Consider the following 18,707-nt stretch of genomic DNA (forward strand, 5'->3'; position numbering starts at 1 on the left):
ACTAGTTTCCCACCTTCTGTTGAAAAAATCATTTTTAAAGAATTTGGGAGGCCTCCCTACCTTTCAAAATTACCCTATCCTCACCACTTAGTTAAGTGGATAGCCTGTTATTTATTTGAAAGAAACATACCTTGAGATGAAGGATACAACTACAACTTGAAATTAGAATTCCAGCACACAGAGTGACCTTTTCAAAGACCCAAGGACCTCTTAGGAAATAGATATTTGTGGCAGCAGAGTTAACAAACCCAGTTTGGAATAGCTAGGGGAAATAGGAAGGTATTCAGGAACTATAAACCCCTGTTCCTAACTTTTCTTTCTTTCCTCCTTCCTTCCTTCCTTCCTTCCTTCCTTTTTCCTTTTTGGTCATCTGTCAGATGAAAGATGCAAAAAGCACTGACTGAACTACCTTCCATTAAGTAGCTTTTGTAAATGGACACTCTTTTTAGGACTGGAGAACCTGCTAAATGTAAGAATGATCTAAGAAGCACATATCATCCCATATATATCATAGGATTTAGAAGTGGAGGCACAATCTGGTTGAACTCCCTCACCTATAAGATGAGCAAACTGTGACTCAGAGAGTCACCCAAGATCACCCCCATAGTAAATAGAAGATTTGAAGTTCCAGATTCTGGCATCTCCTTTCAGTGATGCCTATTAGGCCTTTGAAAATGTGTGATGAAGCAGAAAGAATTTTGGTTTTGGATCCAGAAGAATGAGGTTCAAATCTCAGTTCTGCTCTTATCACCCATGTGACCTTGGGCAAGTTACCTCTCTGTGAAAAATGCTTCTCTATATAAAACATAAAATCAATTCAAATGAAAACACATATACACACAAATGTGCCATAATCTTGTCACCATCCTAGCAGGAATATATATTGAATCCTTGCCACATTGCTTTTTATATGTGACTCAAGTTAAAATAAGCTTGTGATTATAGATAATAGGGGCTCATTTAAAGGAGGGAAGGAAATAAACATGTATTAAGCATCTTAACTACTTTATCTGTCATAGATATGACTGTAGTCCAGACAGATTATGGACAACCAAGAAGCTGCTTGAATTAATGGAAAACTATGTGTTGGGCACTGTGTTAAGTGCTTTACAAATATTATTTTATTTGATCTTCATGACAGCTCTGGAAGATAGGGGTTTGCTTGTTTGTTTTTGTTTGTTTGTTTTTGGGGTTTTTTTTTTACATTTTACAGCTGAAGAATCTGAGATAGAAATTAAATTACTTTCCCAGGGTCACTCAGCCAGTATGTGTCCAGGGCCAAATTTAAATTCAAATCTTCCTGTTTCCAGGCACAGAGCTTGATCCCTTATATCATCTACCTGCCTCTGAAAGAATCTGAAAGAACAAGGAAACTGAAGGGGAAAAAAAACAAATTCTTAATTCACAACAAGCAGGCATATGCTACTATGAATAATCCAGTCATTCTGGAAAGTCATTTGGAACTATGCTTTAAAAGTGACCTAAGAAGTCATATCTTTCAACAAAGATCCCCTTGCTAGGAATGTATGCCACAGAGGTTGATGCCAGAAAGAAAGGTGCCCTAAACCCCAAAACATTCATTGAGTTACTTTTGGGATGGTTAATAACTAAAAATAAAGTAAGCGTCCATCAGGTGGGAAATGATTAAATGACCTATAGTACATGAATGTGCTAGAAGATATTTCCATTCAGAAAAGTTAAAAATTGACTTCAAACTCAGTTATGTTCATAGGTGAATTTTACATAGTAGAGTTGCAAGGTCACTCATGGATGGAGCCTTCATATCAGAGCCTCAAGAACACAAAAAAGTCTAAAAGGAAATCCTTCCTCCCTCCTCAATTTTGGCAGAACTCCCCAGCTCTTTCTAGCTGTTGAAGCTTCTTCCTTTCATCTAGTAGGGGCCAAGGGGCCATCACATTCATTGTGCAGCATAATTGGGGTGGTCACCCTTTTCTTCCAGCTACTAGCTCATTTCTGTTATTCTTGTCCCAGATTCTAATCAAGGAGGTAAGTAAGGGGATTTTCAAATTAATAGAATTCCTACTTATTGTTTATTAATTAAACAATTATCTCTAAAATCTCACTCCAGTTTATTGAATGTTATTTAGTAAACTGGAGAAACTCCCCTTTCCATAAGTGTTTCCTCATCCATCTTTCTATATATTAAATCCCCTAATCTCCTAGGCTTGAATAAATATTGAGATTACTGGGTAATAATTTGTTAACAACATGACAAACATTAAAACAAAGCCATAAATAATTATTTGCACTATGTCAACTACTGGAAAGATCATAGCAAATGTCATCTTTAAACATCACTCACAGCTGGTAACCACCACAGTCCTACCATTTCAGTACGTTTAGGATACCAATTAAAACCTCTTCTCAAGAATTCTCTTCAGGTTTATTATTTTTTTTGGGGGGGGTCTCTGCAGGTTTATTAAGAAGGTAAGAGTTAAAATAGTTCTCTCTGGAAAAAAGAAAAGTTGTCCTGATCTTCTTTCTATATTTCATTCATTCATTCATTTATCTATTTATCCATTTATCCATCCATTCATCTATTCATTCATTCATTTATTATTTATCTATTTATTCATTCATTCATTCATTTTTTAATTTATCTATCTATTTATTTATCTGTTTATTTACTTATTTGTTTGTTTGTTTATTTAATTTGTTTGCAGGGCAATAAGGATTAAGTGACTTGCCCAGGGTCACACAGCTAGTAAGTGTCAAGTGTCTGAGCCCGAATTTGAATTCAGGTCCTCCTGAATCCAGGGCCAATGCTTTATCCACTGTGCCACCTAGCCGCCCCAGAACAACAGTTAAACTCTCATAGACTTCTCATAGAATAATGGTTAATGTTACTTTCCAGCATTTTATTGCTTTTTTTTTTTTGTGGGGCAATGAGGGTTAAGTGACTTGTCCAGGGTCACACAGCTAGTAAGTGTCAAGTGTCTGAGGTCAGATTTGAACTCAGGTCCTCCTGAATCCAGGGCTGGTAGTTTTATCCACTGAGCCACCTAGCTGCCCCTCTATTGTTTCTTTCTTTCTTTCTTTCTTTCTTTTTGCAGGGCAATGAGGGTTAAGTGACTTGCCCAGGGTCACACAGCTAGTTAAGTGTCAAGTGTCTGAGGCTGGATTTGAACTCAGGTCTTCCTGAATCCAAGGCCAGTGCTTTATCCACTGTGCCATCTAGCTGCCCCCCTCCATTGTTTCTTAAAGATACAGTAACAGTATCTATAAGCTTTCTAAAGAGGCTGTAGAAATTAGTGTTTCACCTCAAGCCCCTTCTCCTTCATTAAATCTTCCCTAAAACTTTACCACCATAATTACAGGTGAAAGCAATCCTCTATCATCAAATTTCTTATAGGACTCCTTTGTCTTTATTACACTTCCCCATAGTTTTGTGTACATGTCTTTTTCCCATATTAGATTGTTAGATCTTTAAGTATGTGGTCTATACCAAATATTCCTTTGTTATCTCTAGCACTTAGCACAGTATCTTCTAGATACTTTTCATAAATATTTATGAATGTATGAATTGTTATTGCATGCCTGAGAATTTCATCATTTGGCATTCCTTTAAGTATTGCCATGCAAATGCATTATTCAAACAGGTTACAAATATGGCGTCTGAGGTGAGTAATTAATAAATTATCGAAGACTGGTTTATCAGATTAGCTAGACCACCATGTTGTCCCACTTTCATGGAATGAAGTCACAGGATAATTATTTTATGTTTTGGGGGAAATGATTAGAAACAGAAGAGTGTCTTTATGTAACACTTCAGAGTATTTTGCATGTATTATCTCTTTTAATCTTTACAGCATCCTTGTTGACAAGGCCAGGATCATATCTTTACTCCCATTTAACAGATACAGCAAGTGAAACAGAGAAATGAAAAAAATAAGCCTATACTTCCACAGATAGTAAAAATTTCAAATTAAGAATTAAGACTCAGGGGGCAGCTAGGTGGTGCGGTAGATAGAGCACCGGCCCTGGATTCAGGAGGACCTGAGTTCAAATCCAGCCTCAGACACTTGACACTTACTAGCTGTGTGACCCTGGGCAAGTCACTTAACCCCAATTGCCTCACCAAAAAAAAAAAAAAGAACTAAGACTCAAACCCTGGTTTCTAATTCCTAGTACAGTGCTCTATCCACTACCTGAGACTGCTCTTTTGAAGGCAAGTGTCAAACTCAAGAAGGTAAGTCCTAATGAGCCCTATAACAAAGCAAACTAAGGCACTGACATAAACCAATTGGGAGAGATGAAAAAAAAATAGGAGCAAGGAGGCCAGACTAAGGGACTTTGACCGTGTCCCCCAAATAAACTACCCATTTCTCAATTTTCTCTCTGTGAGCATACATATATCATGCTGACTGTAGCTAGGTGTCATAATCTTAAATGCACTTCCTTTTAGGTGAGAACTATGTTTTGATTCCTGGAGAAGTGAGTTTAAAGTATGTCATAATAATCATCCATATAATCTTAGTAAATCCCAGTAGGCTAGAAAAATGGCAAGTCCACTTTTTCTCATTATCTAGACAAAGAACATCTAGTTCAAGTGAAGAGGCTTATTCAGAGGAAGAGAGTGCTGGGAATAGAATTGAGGTTTCCCTACTGTTAGTACAAAATTAAAACAGCTTTTGAACTTGACACATGACTGATCCATTGTGGACTTTTTGATCCCCTCTAAATCCCTAATGTGTTTCTCTGAATTTGGGGGGGCTTTGTTTTATTTTCTTAAGCCAGTAGCAGAACTCCTTATATTTCAATATATTTTACTTTTACTAACATTTTAAAATAAGAATTTATTCTCAGGCCATGACTACATGAAAGAAGTTCAATGTGATGTTTGAAAAAAGGCTGCATGCTGTGGTCCTATATTCCATGGTGGGATGAATAAGATTCAATAAGATTCTGCCACTTTTCAGTTTGAGGTCAGTCAGGTCACCATATCTGGACTAAGTGAGGACTTGTGGTGGAACTATTAGAGTCAAAGAAATACCAATCATGGGGATGCTCCAAAGGTCAACCAAAAAGTACTAATATTTTTATAGTAAAGGTGAAGAAAGGCAAGAAAGTAAGAATGTGCCAGATTGTAACTTCATCTGCTTCATGATTGTGGTCTGAGCCTGACCCTAGAGTAAGCAATTTGTTTACCTTAGCTTTTTCACAGATTATATGTACTCCATGGTCCAAAGTAAATTCAATGGATATAAGGATAGAAATTGGAATTAAAACAGAGGTCAAGTTTATGAGTCAGTGAATCAAACTAGAAGGTCTCATATAAGCTTGACTGAAGCCATCAGAGATGCTTCCAAACTGTAGATGAGCAATTAATGATTATATACAAGAATTTGTGAAAGTCCATCAGATTCTAATATAATTTAGAATAATGATTATGCTAGAATCATAATTTAGAGCTGGAAAGAACTCTCCAAGACAACCAAACCTCCTCATTTTACATGTGGGGAAAATGAGTCTCAGAGAGGTTAAGTGTTTGGTCCAAAGTCAGATAGGCAGTAAGTGAAAAGGGAAGAAAACATGATGCTGAATACCTAGTGTTTCTTAGTACAAAGTCAGTGCTCTTTCTACCCAGCCAAGTTTGGTCCTATGGTATATCTGGTCCGAACTCCTACCTGGAAAATACAAGATCATTTTTAAACTTTGGGAGTTTTTATTGACACATCTTGTTTTGACACTGAAGACATATCTCAACAGACATACTCAAACATACTCCCAAATAGAACCCTAAAAACCATTAAACAAAACTGACTGATTGTAATTTAGAATTATGGTATAAGTAATCTCCTGCTTTTCTAGTTCATGGCTCGTAAACAGAAAGGAAGGATGTACCCTGTAAGTTTAATAAGTTGGTACCAACATTGGTCATTGTATCTGACCTATAGGGTTTTTGATCATCAGTGTTACCTGCATTTACATTGTTGTCAGATAAAGATAGAAGACACCTTAGGAGTCATCTAGTCTAATTCTCAATTGTACAGATGAGAAAACTAAGGCTCAGAGAAGGTAAAGTGATTATCTAAGAACACACAGATCGGTAAAAGCAGATTTGAACCCAGATCCCAAAGTCAAATCCATTTCTCTTTCCTCTCCACCATAGTACTTTTGTATCACTTTGTTCATTGTGTGGTCATTGTGTATATTGTTCTTTTGATTCTGCATTTTTTCATACATCATCCTATATTTTTATACCTCTATTTTGTATATTGAAGAATTGGACCCAATGAGCTGGAGGCACTGAGCCCTCTGCTTCTCTACTAAGGTGCTCCAGACCCACATACATAGTGACAGGGTTCAGTTCTCAAGAGTCTGAAGTTCAGATACTTTGGCTTGATACACTCCCACCTCAGTGCCCTGGTGGGGGTGGGGGTGGTGGAAATTACTTAAAGCTCAGGTGTGGCTTATGTCTCATGTTCTTTCCAAGTGAGGAATAGAAAGTACATAGTGTTAATATGAATCATATATGGGACAGCTATTTGTTTCCTCTATACAGTAGGAGTGCCTAACATACAAAAGTACCCACAAGTACACTGTGACAGAAAGACCTAAACCAGAATTTAGTAACTTCATAATACTGTTATATTCTTCAGGAGTTTGATGCCTAAAACCCTCAAAAAAAAAAAAAAGCATTTTGTAGGATTGATGAATAGACATTTTTTTTTTTTGCAGGGCAATGGAGGTTAAGTGACTTGCCCAGGGTCACACAGCTAGTAAGTGTCAAGTGTCTGAGGCTGGATTTGAACTCAGGTACTCCTGAATCCAGGGCCGGTGCTTTATCCACTGCGCCACCTAACTGCCCCCGATGAATAGACATTTATTTGTTTCTCCTTGGCTGTGCATTGTGCAAACATTTCCCTTCAGGTTTATGACTTCTGGCAAATTAGTCCAAAGATTGAGACCTGCTGGTGGTATTCTCTCTGATGCAGAAGTTCCCCTTGATATCTCTGACAGTTCTAACCAGTGGACCCAAGATTTCTGGACCTCTCAAATTCACATGATTACTTGAAAACCTGGGTGCACATTGATTTATAAATCAACATGTAGGCACCTGTATTCAGGGAAAGGACTCAAAACTGAAGGGGCAGCCAGAAACCCAAATTCAAGTTTGTCTTCCTCTAGCTGCCACTTGGGAGCCTTGTTGCCAGGTTGGGGGAAGCAATGGCAACTTTCTTTTCCCTACCTTTTTAAATGGGAGAATTATTTGCTACTTATCCTATAGAGTTGAAAGAGGAGAGTAAGCCAGAAATTGTTTCTCTTTTTTTAGCTAATGCAACCTCTTCCCCATTGCCTTTACAGGGCTAAGTGACCAATAATATCTCTTTGTCATCTCAAAATACAAAGCCCTTTAGCAGGGAGTTAGCATGCTTCACTATCCAGAAGCAGGTAGGACAATCTGCACAAGTTCTATGGGATGCAATCTGGTTTTATACATAAAGGTATATATTTATATATTTACATACATATCTACATATCTATATCTACATCCCTATACATATATACAGTATACCTATACATGTTATCTGCCCCAATAGAATTTGATGTCCTTCAGGACGGGGCTTATTATTTTTCATTTTTGTGTTCCCAGCATCAAGCACAATACCTGACACATAAGTGCTTAATAAATGTTTGTTGATGGATTCTCTGAGTTCTTTCACATTTGGTTATTCTTTAAGGTGCAATAATTTTGTGTTACATTCAAATACCATAATTTGTCCATAATTTACTCCAATTGTTGGGCACAGAGTTTGTTGTTGCTACTACAAATAGTGCTGCTATGACGATTTTTGTACATATGAATCCTTTCTTCTTGTCACTGACCACCATGAGATTGAAACCTAGTAGTGAAATTGGTGGGTCAAAGTTTATGAACAATTTAGTAACTTTTCCTTGCATAATTCCGAAAAAAATTCCCCAGATGATTGTGCTAATTTATAGTGGCATCATTGGTCACTTAGTATTTGCTTTCCCACATCTATTCCAAAGTTTATTTTTTTTCATCTTTTACCATAAAGAAAATGTTTGTTATAAGTCAACCCATATTTTGTCAAAAAACAAATCATAAGTTGACAGACACATCTAAGATTAAGAACTATTCCCCAACAAAGAAGTGGTCAAAGAATGTCTCACAAAAGAAGAAATAGAAACTATCAATAATCATCTGAAAAAATGTTCAAAATCACTAATAATTGGAGAAATTTAAATTTCAAAAATCCTGAAATATTACTTTATGCCCATTAAGCTAGCAAAGATGTTAATAGATGAGAGAACTCATTGACCCAGGTGATTGTAGGAAGTTACATATGTTCATATTCACTACTAGTAACACTGTAAATGAGTTCTGGAAAACAATTTGGACTTATGCAAAGAAAGTTACTAAACTGTTCATATCCTTTGACCCAGAAATCCCACTACTGGGATTATACCCAAAGGATGTTATTTGCAGCAAGACTCAGCTGTAGGAAATTTTTCATAGAAATATTGTTTATAATAATAAAAGGCTGGAAACAAAATATTTGCCCAACATTTGAGGAAAGACTGAACAAATTATACCAAATATATGTATTAAAATATGATGGTACCATCAGTACCTATGAATATTCAAAATTCAGAATGACTAAGGGAGACCTGTTTCAAGTGATATAAAGAAAGCAGAGTCAAAGCAAAGTAAATATTAAGTCGTCAATAAGAGGCAATAAAATCTCATAGAACTTCCACCCTCATAAATCAACTGAATCTATTCTTCTCAAAGTTACCAGTAATCTCTTAATTGTCAAATCTAGCAGCCTTTTTTCAGTCCTCATCCTTCTTGACCTCGCTTCAGCCTTTGAACAGTCAATCACCCTTTCCTCCTTGATATACTTTTCTCTTGCAGTTCTTGTGATATTTCTCCTTCCTGGTTCTCCTCTTACCTGTCTGGCCACTCCTCTATCTTTTGATAGATCTTTATCCATGTCATCATGCCTGCTAATAATGACGTTCTCCCAAGCTTCAGTCCTGGGACTTCTCATCTCCCTCTATACTGTATTACTTGGTGATTTTATCTGTTCCCATGGTCAGTTCTCATCTCTATATAGATGAATCTCAGATCTATTTTTCCAACCTTCATCTTTCTTTCAACCTCCAGTCTCATATCTTCATTGGATGACCTGTAGACATCTTAAACTCAACATGTCCAATACTGAATTAATTCTCTTTCTCCAAAAACCCTCCCCTTTTTCTAAATGACCTATTATTGTTGAAGGTACCAACACCCTCCTAGTTACTCAGATTTGCAAATGAGGTGTCATCCATGACTTCTCACTTTCATATCCTATATCCAATCACTGGTTAAATTTTGCCATTGTTAACTTCACAGCATCTCTTATATATGCCCTCTTCTCTTCTTTGACACTGAAACAACCCTGGGGCAGGCCCTTAAAACCTCATACCTGTACTGTCACAATGGTCTTCTGGTTCCTACCTCAAGTCTCTCCTTAGGGGGCAGCTAGGTGGCAGCTAGGTGGTGCAGTGGAAGCACCGCCCCTGGATTCAGGACGACCTGATTTCAAATCTGGCCTCAGACACTTGACATGTACTAGCTGTGTGACCCTGGGCAAGTCACTTAACCCCAATTGCTTCACCAAAAACAAACAAACAAATCAAGTCTCTCCTTACCCAAATCCATTCCTCCAATCAGCTATCAAATGGATCTTTCTAAAATTTAACCCTATGATCTCCTTATTCAATGAAATCCAGTAGATCCATATTGACTCTAGAATCAAATACAAAATTCTCTATGTGGCTTTTAAAGCCTTTCATAACATGGCACCTTCCAATTTTTCCAGTCTACTAACAACATGCATCTGCACATACTTTGCAATCTAGTGACACTGGCCTCTTCATCATGTTCCTGACACATAACACTCCACTGGTCATCTTCCATGTCTGGAATGATCTCCCTCTTTATCTCTCCTTCCTAGCTTCACTAATTTCCTTCAATTCTTAGCTAAAGTATTAACTTCTGCAAGGAGCTTTTCCAAGTCCTTCTTTATCTTAGTGCCTTCTGTCTGAAATTACCCCAAATCTATTTTTTTATAATGCCTCTGTTGTACGTATTTGGTTCCATATTGTCTCCCTCATTAGACTAAGAGTTCCTTGAGAGCAGAGACTTCTTTTTGTCTTTCTTATCCCTATCATTTAGCTCAGTGCATAGAATGCAGTGATGCTTAATAAATGTTATTTGGCTAACTGACAGCACCACATTAATACTCCTCGTTATCTGCCATGAATGGAATCATGGCAGAATCCAAATAATACCTGGCCTTTCTATCTGCCAAGAACAGAACATGAACATGCATCCTTTATGTATTATGGCCCCTATTTAAAATGTGAATTCCTTGAGAATAGGTACTATCTCATTTCTATCTTTTCTTCTTAGCACAGTGCTTGGCATATAGTAATCATTTATTAATTGCTTTTCCATTTCATTCTATACCAAACTAACATAGTTAAAGGATACATACTTCCCTTCTTTTAATGAACTATATATTCTGTTTTGATGGTGTTCTGAACTTTAATAAATGGAAGTTTTAGCTAACTGGAAGGATGCTCATAGGTTCTTGTAGAAGGGACAAAATAAGTTGGTAGCATCTATTGGATGTTGGAGGGTATGTGGAAAAGCTGGGATGCTAATCCACTGTTGGTGGAGTTGTGAAAAGATCCAACCATTCTGGAGAGCAATTTGGAACTATGCCCAAAGGGCTATAGAACTGTGTATGCCCTTTGATCCAGCAATAGCACTGCTAGGTTTATATCCCAAACACATCCCCCAAAAGAGAAAAAGATCTATTTGTACAAAAATATTTATGGCAGCTCTTTTTGTGATGACTAAAAATTGGAAATCAAAGGACTGCCCATCAATTGGGGAATGGATAAACAAACTGTGGTATATGATGGTGACGGAATATGATTGTGCTATAAGAAATGACAAGCAGGATGACTTCAGAACGGCCTGGAAAGACATGTATGAAATGATGTATTCTGAAGTGAGCAGAACCAAGAGATCATTATGTACAGAGACAGCAATATGGTCTGATGAAGAACTGTTTATGACTTGACTATTCTCAACAATACAATGATACAAGACAACCCCAAAGGACTATTGATGAAACATACTATCCACCTTCAAAGAACTGATATTGATGGAGCAGACTGAAGCATGCTATTTTTCACTTTCTTTCATTTTTTAAAATCAAGTTTTCTTGTACAAAATGACAAATATGGTAATGTCTTACATAATCATATATGTAAAATCCATATCTGATTGTTTGCCACCTCAGAGAGGGAGAAGGGGAGCGAATAAGGGACAAAAATTGAAACCCCAAACTATAAATAAAAATGTTTATTCTTTAAAAAAAATCTATCCAAGTGTATTATCATTTTTGTGCTTCACTCTCCTTACTTTCACTCATAGTAGAAAGTTGGATCCCTGGGGACAGCTGGTTGCTTCTCTCTATCTGGTCCTGGATAATCTCAAGGGGTCATGAACTTTATAGTATTATTGTTTACAAGGCCCTTACACATTCCTCTCAGTATCATTTACCCAATTAACATCTTCCCCAAATCTGTTCTATTAGCTTTTGCAAAAAGCTATTTACTGAGATTGTATAAAAATGTAAATGCAATAACCTGCACCTCTTTTCCCAAACTGTGAGACACACTGTTGTTCATACACACCAACTCATTCCCTGGGGAAAGTGGGCTCAGATTTACTATGGCTTTTCTGAAATATTCCCTAGGGAAGGGGGATTACTTCTTAACCCTTAAAGTCCTTTTTATCCTTTTACTTCACTCCAAACTTCATTTTGGGGTGTGGAATAACCAATAGAGGAGTCACTCTCTTGATTGCAGGTTATGGTGTTCCAGCTGCTCAGTTGGGCTGAATCAAGCAAGTCACTCCTCAGGGCTGGCTCCTCACCAGATTCAGCTACTGATGCTACTAGATCTGGTAGCTCAGGGTACCTTTATGGCTCTTTTGGCCTCCTATCTCAGGTGCTCCACCTAAGATCAATGAGAGATTAACACAAAGAGAAAAAATAAAAAGAGGCACTGTGGATGCATGGCCACGTGGCCACTGGGTGAGAAAGGTGAACTTGGTGGGGGGCATAGGGGGGGAGCTAAGGTAGTTGCCAACTCTTTCCCTCTTCCCACCCAGAGACTCATCTTTCTCAGTCAAAATCTGCATGGAAGAGAGCTAAAGCTGGTTCACTCCTTTTGTATGAATGCTCAGCTCTGACTCAGGAGCCCATTAGGTTTTTTGTCACCCCACAGTAAAACAATAAGAAACAGCACCTGCCTGTGCTCTGAAGTGGGGAGCAGGATTCTTTTATTATGCATGCCCCAAAGTAGGCTCATCAGGTCTTTACAGGCATTGGTTCCAGGCAAAACATCTTATGCTTACTCTAAGGTCTGGACCCTCATTGTCCTGTTCCCCCACAGATATAACCAAAAACGTCATTTCATGGACTGGTTATCTTCTATTATTGTATTCAGGAAAAGCATCTATGAGAAGACCCCTGTGCAAACAATTGTAGTTTATGAGTAAACATCTGTTGCAGAGGAGGAAGAGATAGAGAAAAATCTTTGAAGAACTTCACACCCCCAAAATTGAATCACTCTATACTCAGTCATGTGAGTTCAGAGGTGGATTTAAGGGAAGATGGTGAAAAATATTCTGGAAAACATGGATCAAGAGTAAGAGACAAGGGACAGCTAGGTGGCGCAGTGGATAGAGCACCAGCCTTGGAGTCAGGAGGACCTGAGTTCAAATCTGGCTTCAGACACTTAACACTTACTAGCTGTGTGACCTTGGGCAGGTCACTTAACCCCAATTGCCTCACCAAAAAATAAATTAATTAATTATTTTTTTTAAAAAAGAGTAAGAAACAAAACCACAGAAAAATTCAAATGCTTTTATACTATAGAGAAACTAACCCATATTTCAAATATATTAAGAAAATTTTCTTTGAAAAGAGACTTGGGAGGTGCTTAACATGACAAGTACTAAATAATGTCACAAAAAATAAAATTGATTATACTTTAATGGACATGAAATGACTGGTTCAGACGTGAGAATCATTTTGGAATCAGCTATCTGTATAGAGTCATACAACCTACCCATTAAAGATTTTTTTTTTAAATCAATATCAAAATAGAAAAATATAAATGAAAAGATAATATGATGTACAATTGAGGAAAATCCAATCTGACCTATTTAATCAATCTGAAAAAATAGGAGATGAATAAAATAACAGATGCAAATATAGGTTAATACCTTTTTATATGGGAATCAAAGGCCAAAAGAAATTAGAAACTACTTCAGCCAGTAAATTGAAGGAGCTATGGTGGCTAAGTGTAAGATGGATTCAGAATATAAATATATTTGTAAGATCTTATAGGGAAGTATAATGAGAGATTATGCATTATTACCTCTTAAAATAAGCAATGTAGGGAGATGAGAGAGAAGGTTGGGCTAGCTAGAATGCAACACAGAAAGGATCCATAATTTTGGTCTTTATAGATATGTATAAAGTTAGGAATATAGAACCTGCTCTTTTATTTTTTACCCTAGGGATTTTGGGGTTTTTTTGGTATGCTAATCATAGAGGATCTTGGGAGTGAGGAAGACTTCATCACACTAGTCTTCTGCACAATTCCTCTGGTTTGGGGAGGATGGAGGTAGGAAGGGAAGTAGATAGGAAGTCCCTGAAATGGGTTTTAGTGCCATAGACACATTATTAAGAACTTAATGGAAATTCCAAGAAATCTTCTCATTCTAAGTCAGACAGTTTTTCATGACCAAAGACCTCAATTTAGCTCCAAAGTCAATAAAAAGAACAGACAATCTTATTTTGATATATTCAGTTGGCTTCCCAGATGGGTATGGTGAATGAATAAAAAAGCACATATTTACCATTTACAACGTTCCAAGCACTATATTTAACACAGGGGATTAAATACAAGCAATCAAGACAGTTCCTCACCTCAAACATCTTACACCGTGATGGTAGAAAGAGAGAAACACTTAATAAGCAAGGTGTGGAGGGAATATTTCATGCCCACATGATCTGGGAAATGAAATGGAAACTTGTTTCTAGGTAAAATATAGATAAAATCTCACCTATTAAAGCCAAGAGGCAGAGTTCTGGTTCTGGTAGAAGGGGGATGAGGAGGATGAAGATGATGAGGATGATGACTTGCGTCCTGGTGGAATGGTTTGAAAATGGCTGGGGAGTTGCATGGTCCAAAGTATAATGGCTGAAAGCCTGGAGTATGCATTAATGGTATTAGCTTTTGTCAGGTAAGGCTTTCCAGTTACTGCTTCTCAGTAACTGTGACTGAAGAGCACCAGATTACTTTGAAAAATGGAAACCCTGTGGGTTTCCTTGGCCATGTCTCCATATGAATATGCCTTCCACACATGTGACATGGCCACATAGGGTTTTTCTCTGGATACTATTTCTGCATATTACCTGATCACATTTTCTTTCTGTATGTGCCTTCCCCAACATATGGGAGAGTGTACCCCATATGGCCAAAGGGAAACCTTTTCTTGTCATTTTATTCTTTGTATTATTTAATTAGAAGTATTTTATTTTTTAACTGATGTTTCTTATGGTTGGCTGGTAGAATTAAGCACAGCATTAATGGCTAGTGAGCCATGGTGTTTGGTAGGAGCTGATCCACAAAGATCCTCAAATATTGGATAGCTTTTGGGGGATAGCCAACATGACAAAGAAGCCTAAGAAGCAGTAAAAAGAAAATAGAAAGCTTGGTGTTAGACCTAAATAACTAAAATCATATTAAAGTGATTTAAGCATATAACTGAAAATTAAATAAAAGGACTAGTGTGATGAGGTCTTTTCTTGATAAATCAATCAAGAAGAATTTACTTCCCATACAGCCACTTTCCTTGACTCCATCATCTCCAGAAACTTATCATTCTACAAAACGAAATGAACTTTTTATTTTCCACCCTCAGCTGCAGGACTTCATCATGCCCTTGGCCACAGGTACTCCCCCTCCCTCCCATCTGCCCTTTTTAGCTTCTTTTTTATGCATTTGCTTCCCTCATTAGATTGTGAGATCCTTAAGAAGAGGGAGGGTGATACAGATCTTATTATTGAAAAAATATGACAGGAAATATTAACATTTACTGAACCATATCCTTCCTTTATCATCCCTTCAAACTTTTTATAAGAATAATCGGGGGGGGGGGAGGCTAGGTGGCGCAGTGGATAAAGCACTGGCTCTGGATTCAGGAGTACCTGAGTTCAAATCCTGCCTCAGACACTTGACACTTACTAGCTGCTTACTAGCTGCTGGGCAAGTCACTTAACCCCCATTTCCCCACAAAACACAAACAAACAAAACAAAACAAAAAAAGGAATAATCTATGACAATCGAGAGCATCTTTGGCGAAGGCATGAGAAAGGAATAGTAGACTTTCCTAAATAATTTTCTAGAGGAGAACATCTTTTCACATTACACAATTAACTGAAAGGCATAGAGAATATGATATGCCACTGTGGTTATTATAGTCATTGAATATAATAAATATTTACTTTGGTAGAGTTCTTGAAAGATAATTTTTTATCCTACAAATATTAATATCAAGCAAAACACAAAGCAAGGAGGTACATGACAAAGACTTTTTTCATTGTCAGAAAGTCTAAATAAAATAATGCAGACACAGAATAGGAGAGGAATTTCCTAGATGCTGAAATTCTCCAGATGCTTGTGTCTATAAAATACATTATGTTGATTATATCAGTTAGTTAGTCATCCAATAAACTTTTTTTTTTTTTGGTGAGGCAATTGGGGTTAAGTGACTTGCCCAGGGTCACACAGCTAGTAAGTGTCAAGTGTCTGAGGCAGGATTTAAACTTGGGTCCTCCTGACTCCAGGGCCATTGCTCTATCCACTGTGCCACCTAGTTGCCCCTCAATAAACATTTATTAAGTGCTTACTATGTTCCAGGCACTGTGCTAAGCACTGGGGATATACAAAGAGTCAAAAAACAATCCTTGCCCTCAAGGAGCTCACAATCTAATGGAGGAGACAATAAGCAAACAAATATGTATGAACAATATATATATATATATATATATATGATAAATAGGAAATAATTTTTAAAAGGAAAGGTACTAAAATCAAGAGGGGTTGGGAAAGACATTCTGTAGAATATGGAATTTTAATTGGGACTTAGAGGAGACCAGGAAAATCAGGAGATGGCAATGAAGAGGGAGAGAATTTCAGTCACATATGAAAAACCAAGGGGAAGAACACCTGTTATCTGGGTTATGATATGCAGTTGTAGGGGCTGTTGGAGATGCTGGTCCATCAGTATGTGTATATGTGTGTGTGTGCATATGCGTGTGTGTGTGTGTGTGAGTATGTGTATTGGGGTGGGGAAAGATGGGAGTAGATCTATGACTACATTGATATAGAGAAATGGTAGATGAGTGAACTCTTTTTCTACCAATGTCTCTTCTGCAACTTATAACTTTAGAGGATTGCCTGGAGTGCTGAGATTTTGAGTGATTTATCCAGGGTCATAATACAGATAGTAGGTGCCAGAAGTGGGACTTTAATATACATCTTTCCTTCCTTCCTTCCTTCCTTCCTTCCTTCCTTCCTTCCTTCCTTCCTTCCTTCCTTCCTTCCTTCCTTCCTTCCTTCCTTCCTTCCTTCCTTCCTTCCTTCCTTCCTCCTCTCCCTCCTTCTCCCCTCCATATTCACAAGACAATGTGATATTTACACTAAGTACCCACATCACTGATATCACAGATACATGGAAAGGAACATTTGCTGGGAAATATTTGTAGTTTTAAATCAAAATGTGCCAATATCAGGGGCAGCTAGGTGGTGCAGTGGATAAAGCACCGGCCCTGGATTCAGGAGGACCTGAGTTCAAATCCGACCTCAGGCACTTGACACTTACTAGCTGTGTGACCCTGGGCAAGTCACTTAACCCTCATTGCCCTGCCAAAAAAAAAATGTGTTTAATTAAAAATATGCCAATATCTTTTTAAAATGTCACTCCCTACTCTTTCAAAGATATTTGCCCTTTTGCAAGGGTGAAAAATTATAGACATTGCATAGCTTAACTTCAATACTCATTTGTTTTCATAAGATATATTCAATAGCGAATTGGTAAGACATAGTCTACATGAGTAACAAGGGGTATGAAACCGGAAGAAACAGGCCTATAAAAAGGTGTATATTAAAGTTAGCTAGTTAGGATAAGAAGCCAAATGGGATTCCTTGATTTCCCTGTTCTGTTTCAAGGGGTTGTTTTTCTATATCCCTTTACTGCCACATATTTAAGAGGCAATTTAGTGGATACCCATAGCTCCCAGAGTGATCTAGTGCCACTCTTGCAACCACTCCAAACGGCATCAGCTGGCTCTCTCCCTCAGTCCATAGAGCTCCTCTTGCTTCACCTATTCCTAGTGTAGTGTCTGCATGAATTCCTTTCCTCCCACATTCAAAGGACGTGAAATAGTACCCATTGCTCCCCAGCCCACAACCTCTAGGTCTCCTAATGAGCTGTCACGGAAGTGGCAGCTGGATGTCATTCTGAAACCTGATGTTATTTTAAGTGCCTGGACATAATTGAACAGTGACTCAGGGAGACTTCCCATGGCATATCATTTTTATTCCCACAACCATGCGCAAGAAACAGTCTGACAGATTGTCCCCAAATGGCACAGACTAGGAGACAGAAATGTGTCTCTCCCCCTGTTCTTTTCTCCAGCCCTACTTCCCAAGCTTTTACTTCCTCTTGGAATGGAGACAATGAATTCTGCTGAAAACCAAATTGTGTAAAAGTCGTGAATAATTATTTTACCACTAGCTGCATTCTCTGCTTCTCAGTGGAGGGCCCTTCCCTTTAAGGAATTTCTTTTCCCTGTTGATCTGTCAAACTCTAACTTCATTGGTCTCTAGGCTCCCAGCATGTCCTTTTTACCCTAGTGTGGTCCCAAAGCAAAAAATAATCTGGATGAGATTGGAAAAAAAAATCTTTTCCTTCTACTTCTATCCACCTAAAGCTGAATGATAAATGGGTCTCTAGTTTATTAATTTCCACCAGTGCTGAGAGGAAGAAAAAAGGGAGTCTCAGTGATTTAGTGTAGACAGTTCTTGAGTTAATTGTGGGGTAATTTTTGTACACATGCCCAGACGCTATACAATGGTGCATTTTAGAAATAGGAAAATAAATAATGAATAAATGAATAAATCAAGAGAGATAATATCATTGCCCTTGGGTCTGATTAGAAAAGCAAGAGGACATGAAGAAACTAACTCTCACAGTATGTCACAGACTGGGAAAAACTTCATGAAAATCATTTAGTTAAGAATTTAGAGATTGATTTGTTTATTTTAATGTGTGACAAATTAAAAATCAGTACAAAAATAGTATGAAAACCTCCAATTTAATTCCAAATTTGGCAAATTTCTCCCTTTCCCTCTCTTCTTCTTGTTACTAATACTCTCTTTAGTTTCACCTGTAATTCAGTTTTGTTTTAAAAGCAATGACTTTAAAATTCACATTGTGTATGAGAACATTCACTGATCAGTCATTTGTTCCTGATTCAAATATGAAATTTCAAGTAGTTGCAACCAAAAACTAT

Source organism: Dromiciops gliroides, chromosome 1 (genome assembly GCF_019393635.1).
Source record: "Dromiciops gliroides isolate mDroGli1 chromosome 1, mDroGli1.pri, whole genome shotgun sequence".
Classification (NCBI taxonomy): Eukaryota; Metazoa; Chordata; class Mammalia; order Microbiotheria; family Microbiotheriidae; genus Dromiciops; species Dromiciops gliroides.